Here is a 6,485-nt window from a genome sequence, read left to right as displayed (position 1 = left end):
AAGTGACCACAGGCGATGGTGGTTCAGAATGTCCACAGACAGTGGTTTTTGGGAGTACTGATTAACGATGACTTTCACAGGTCATAATTTTCCTGGAGTGTCCACAAATGATTTTCAGGAGTGTCCAGAGGTGGAAGTTTTCACAAGTGTCCACAGACGATGGTTTTACTGGAATGCCCGAAGAGGACGGTTGACATGAGTTTTGACAGACGGTGGATTTTTTCTGACCTTGTTTCAGTTCTTTGTGACCTGACATTGACTTTATTCAGTCCTCCTCGTCTTCACTTTCCAAGCGCTTCATATTCATGATCGTCTCAATGACCTTTGACCTCATTAGATGTTAAGTGGACCACTGCATCACCCAACTGTCCTAACATTTCTGAGAACTTCCGTTCCTGTCAGATGGTGTTCAGATTCTTCCGCTGATCTGTCGCACTTCCACGCCACCTTCAGATGCTGGAACCTCACTGAGGTCAAGGGTCAAGCTCCAGAGCGGTGGTTCGAAGAGGAACCTGGTTATTGTGAGTGAGAGAAGGAAAACAGAGACGCACATCCAGAGTACACTGAACAATCCTTTTCTTTATTCATTTTTTGTTTATCATCTCAATATGTCTGTCAGGGTTTGTTTTTTCAGTTTTTATTTTAAATTAAAATTTTGACACACTTATAAAAGACAGCATCTGCATAGAGTTGTCATCTTAAAGATCCATGGGGAGGGCAGGGGGCAAGAGAGAGAGAGAGAGAGAGAGAGAGAGAGAGAGAGAGAGAGAGGAGGGAGGGGGGTAAAGAGGGTAGGCGGGAGGGGGAGGGGGGCAGATGGGGTAAAGAAGGGGGGGAATACTGGCACGTCACATGAACTAAACAGAACAGCCAACAGCAGTACGAGAGAGGGGGGGGCGGGGCTGTAGGGAGGAGCAGGTGGGGGTGGGGGATGGGGGAGGTGTTTCTTTTTTTTAAGGGGGGGGACAGATCGCTTTTACATTACGCTACGCACACATACACACACAAAAAAAACGGGACACAAGTTGCATTTCCAGTCAAAGTTGCGTCGGCGAACAATCGTTCTGTCCTCGTTCTGGATTTTTTTTTCACACTTTTTTTTTTTTTTAAAACGGCCTCTCGGCTGCCGTTTCCTCCGCTGCCCCCCCGCCGTCGCTTCCTGCTCTCATGTCTGACAGGAAGGACGCTTCAGGACGGCTCTGCATCTCGAATGATTGACCGCAGGAAGAGTTTTCATCAACAGCTGACGGATTCGATGGCGCCGCAACTCGTGTGTGACTCAGCAGATCAGCGCTGTTAGCATGCTAGCAGGCCGGCGTTAGCGCAGACCGGCTTCTGGGGATGTGGCTACGACCTACCGAGGTGAGTCTGTTCACTCTGTGCGGAAGCTGTCTAATCTTTTCACTACGTGACGAGAATCGTGATGGAACGTCTGAAACGGGCGATGTTCTGGATGGAGTCGGTTCGCTAATGCTAGCGAAGCTGTTAGCACTGGGAAATAATACAGATGGATGCTGATCCATGTGGGTGGTACCCGGTGTACCTGCAGACTCTCTCAAAGCTCGGACGTTCTGCAGTGAATCAGTCAGGATTACATATCGGATGAAGGAGAAGTTTGAGGTATAATGAGGAAGCCGGAACGAAACAAAACTTAACTCTAAAACCAATCTTTTCTTTTTATTTCCAGGAATGACAGAGCTGTCAGTAATGGGAGCTCGCAGATGTGTAGCTAGCTGGAACACGAATTCTAGATGTTGCCAGAGAAAATCGGACGTTCTGAGTCTCACGTTGGTTTCAGCCGAGGCTGAAAACTAAATTTGATCCTTCGCATTCAGAACTTTGTCTCTGATTTTCACATTTTGAGCCTCCTGGCTGCTAACGCTAACCAAGCTGTGAGCAGCGCGGACTCTTCCGGAGCTTTCTTCTCGGGATATGGCTACTTCCTGGAGGAGCGGACGGGGACTGAATGTGGGGAGGCGGGCGGGTGGATGGAGCGAGTATCGGACGAGTCGTCAGACTCGCTGGCTGTGGCTGAGAGACGAACATAGGTGGCGAGAGATGGAGCTCAGAAACCGCTAACAGGGCTTCCAAAGTGATGAGGGGGCGTGGCCTGGAGAGCCCTGGAGGCGGGGTAAGATTTCCTAATATGGAGGGAAGCACTTTCATCAGAGGAGCCAGTGGGCGGAGCCTCTGGAGCTGGGCTGATGGGAGGAGGTGGAGCCGCAGCTGCGTTTACGCCTCTAAACGTCCACCGGGATGTGATAACAAATGACACGGGAGCGCAAGAGGGAGCAACGGCGTGGACGGCGAACAAAACACAGCCGCACACCTTCGTTTGTCAGGGGAGTGGACGTAAACGCAGCGTCTGGACGGAGCGTGGCGGTCAATGGAGCTGGAAGCTGGTGCTCCTCCTCTCGGGCGCCGTCTCTCAGCCACACCCACAACAACGGGGTGGGGGTGGGGGTGAGGAGGTGGCAATGTGAAAAAAGGACAGAGATCGAACGACGTGTCAACTTTGAGGGGAATAGATATCTCAGTAGATTTATACATAGACATGCAAGTCATTTTTTCTCTCTGAAGTTATTTACAATAATTACAGAACACAAAGAATCCAGTTTCAGTTTGACAAAATTGCGAGCATTCAATATTCAATATTACTACGTTTATTTATGATAACATAACTCCGTTTGTACTTCTTTGAATCATTGCTATCAGAGTATCCGGGTTTTTGTCTTTGATCACTTTGTGTGAAGCTCTCCCTCCGGGTTTTTGCAAATATTTTACTGCATTTTATTTCTCAATAATAATAACAATAATAATAATAATAATAACAACAATAATAATAATAATAATGATAATAATAATGTCATTTAAGTGTCTTTCTATTAGCTATGGCAGGGACGGTGTGGGCATGGTCTATATCTGTGGCCCCTCCCCTGACTCCTCCCACCCCTCCCACTGGGGGAAAAAACACTGATACAAACCAAATACTGACGGGTGGGCGGAGCATAAATAAAACCAACAAACAAACATTTCCTTGCGGTGCGGAGCGAGGCGAAGAACAGGTTTTGGTTTTTTAAAATGATTTCAGGAAGACAAAAATCAAGGCGGGAAATGTTTTGTCGTGCGACAGTGAAGGAAAAAAACAAAACAAAACGAATGACTTCCAGGAATCAGACTTGAGTTCGTCTGTGAAGGTTAGCCGTCATGTTCCAGTAAAGAAACCCAAAGGTTTGAGTCAAGTCAGTGAAACAAGAAGACACCGCCGTGTGGCTAACGGCTAACAGCTAATGGGGAGTCGATCTTTGGAGTTGTGGCGTCACGTCTGAAACTTCCCACCGATGATTTCTTCCTGCCTTCTGCACCTCGCTCAGGCACAATGAGTATGCAGCCGACAAAAGCAGGAACGGCCGCGTACGCATAGAAATGTCAAATTTTTTTTTTAAATAATATTTGCGTTTATAAATTCTTGTTTCTTCATGCTAGCAGTGGACACACCACTCAGGAAAACACCGGCTGCAGGTTTGTGTTTCACAGCAGGAAGAAAATATCAAGCTGATAATCAGGATGTGGCACTACGACGGTTGATGATCTGCAGGTCAAATACGAGAGGAGCCGCGAACCTTCAAACTGCAGCCGAGCGTCCGTCCTGACGCGTGACTGAAAAAACAACTGGACGCCAAAATAACAAGAAATTAGAAGAAAAGCACCAGCGGCGTCTCTGAATGTTCCTCATGAGGAACGGTACTTTTTTTTTTTTTTTTTTTTAATAAATAGGCATCTTATTTTTTCCGACAAACTACAAGAGTACGGAATGAAGAGGCGGGACCAGGCGACTGTGGGAGTGTTTGATTCACGGACCAACATGCAGTGAGAGCTGGTGGTGGGTGGGCTGATGGGTGAGTGAGGCAGAGGGGCGGGGCTTTTTTCTTTCCGTATTTAATGACCGAACGTGTAAACTCGACTCGCTTGTGCTCTTTGAACTCAGTGGCGAACGTTTTGGAGAACAGAAAGGAAACGCTTTGGTTTGGATCCAAGAAACACGACAAACATGATCGTCCTTGAACGCCTCGCAGCACGGGAAAAGCACGCAACCTGCTGATCTGTGATCAGACGCACACACTCGAGCGCGCGCACGCAAACACACACGAGGCTGGGATTTACGACACAAACTTGACACAGAAACGCAACACAGACGCCGGCAGAGTGACACCCAGTGAGGGGGGGTCGGCAGGTCAGCGTCAGGGGAGGAACACATTTAACATTTATCCGCTAGTCCAATGAAAACATGTCGCAGAGGGAAAAAAAGACACATGGGGAGACATCAGCAGGAAGCAGGACCCATCGAGGTTCGAGGGGGCTGGATGAGCAGTAAAGTGCAGGGTGGTCTACCAAAAACACCATCATGCAAACTCCACAACGATTTGCATGCCTTTTAAATTATTATTATAATTATTACACACAGCGGGAATGGGCGTGGCCACACTCCCGACCCTCAGCATTGTCTTTTGTACAACCGGACAACTACAACACGACGAGGAAGACGAGGGGACGAAGAGGGGCGGGGGTGGGGGGTGGGAACACCCGGACAAACCGTCGCCGAGATGTTCGCTAATGCCTCGACGAGTTCGCCATGTTTGTACGTGTTCTGGAAGGAAACTGAAAAAATTCACACACACACACACACACGCTCAACCAAAAAAAGAAACGGTGTCAACAAGCTGGCTGGTGCAACGACCACCGCCTGTCCATCACAAGACCACCGCCACCGGGACGCCACCGGGACGACCGCACCGTCGTGAACGTGGAGCCGAACATGGTGAATGTGGAGGAAGGCGGAGCTACAGACATCAGCGGTTAGCGTAGACTTCTGAATTCATCAATGGAAAACTTCGAATGTCATGAAAACTCGACATGAAGGTTTGTGTGAGATATTTCATCTACGTCCATTTATCCAGAGAATACTTGAAATTTCACATTTTCTCAAACTGCAGCAAAGTCAACATTGATTGAATTCGCAGGAGCAGTGCCCTCTAGTGGTCGTAGTAATGATGACTGAGGAGCATCAGGCTGGTGGAGGGCTGTCTGATCGACAAACGGAGTTGCCACAGAGAAACGTATTGCTGAGGACATCACAGCAGCAGAATACGCCCTGTAACGGTGGTGATCTAGTACATTAAATTGTTGATATGAAAAGTACTTTTCCAGTTTCGAAATGTGAAAACTGTGTTTGTAGAAAATGTGAAACCAACAAATCTTCTGGATGATGAAACTGTAAATATACTGACAGTTCCAGCCAATGTTTGTTGGGTGGGCGGGGCCTGGGTGGTGGTGGTGGTAGGTGGATGGGGTGGGGTGGGGTACTTGGGGGTCGTCAAGCTTTGGTGAACATACGAGCAAAGTTTTGGTTTTTGGGAAGTCAAAGTATGTCTCCAATGCGGAGCTAAAATATTGTTTCGTTCTCAGTCACAGACGTCTAAAGCTAACCATGCTAACTACTACGAGCTGTCGTCGTCTTATTGCTTCCACACGGAGCGCACTGCAGCTTCATGGAGTCAAAGGTGGCCTGTTGTGGTTGTCATATGGCTGCGAAGGCCTCAACAGAGGCAAAAAAAATCCTCCGTATCACAGAGCCTCAGCGCAGACGGACCCTCCGACAACAAACCCGCGGTCCACACTCTCATCTACGAGACGTCAGCCATGACTGCCTTGAAGGATTGGGCAACCAACTGTTGAATTAAGACAAAAACACAAAGAAGTCACGACTCAGAAAGTGGAGCCATCCGAGAAGCGGCGGACATCAGCGTGAAACCACCGATGGTCGTTAGCCTGTGGTCGCTTTTCAACAGAAGATCAACACTGACAACAAACTTCAGATGTATGAAGCATTTATTTTGTCTCATTTCGATAATTCCACGGGAAGGATCACGTTTGTGACGCATTTGATAAATGAATAAATAAATAATTATTTTCTTCATTGAAACAACAGTTTGGTTCTTTAGAGAAAGCTCGAAAAGTGACAAGAATTCTTCTGATAAATTGTAAATAGTTTGGCAAAATAACATCACTGACTCGAAACGACTAGAAATCTGGTGACCAATCACCAACAAGCAGCTTCTACACAATCGACACCAAACACAAAACACTACGGCATGCTAAGCCACGCTAACGCTAACATGTGCAACAGGGGCGGGTGTGTGTGTGTTCGGGGAGAAGCTAACATGGCGTGCGGTGAGTGTGAATGTGTAGCATGTTCCGGCTTCACAGCGAAAATCCACGCAGGCGGGTAACGAAGGGAAGAAAAGAGCGAGATGATGCCAGGCCGACACGTCACGCGCGCATCACAACAGCAGCACCACAGAAACAACGAAGCAACAAACGGTCCCCATCAAAAACTAACGGATTAAAAAAAGCTAAGATATCACAGCGACAGGCGGGTCACCACGGCAACCAAGTGTTTTGTTTTCTGCCCGTCTCGCTTGTTT

The sequence above is a fragment of the Salarias fasciatus genome, chromosome 4 (assembly GCF_902148845.1).
Source record: "Salarias fasciatus chromosome 4, fSalaFa1.1, whole genome shotgun sequence".
NCBI classification, from domain to species: Eukaryota; Metazoa; Chordata; class Actinopteri; order Blenniiformes; family Blenniidae; genus Salarias; species Salarias fasciatus.
This window is presented reverse-complemented; position numbering follows the sequence as displayed.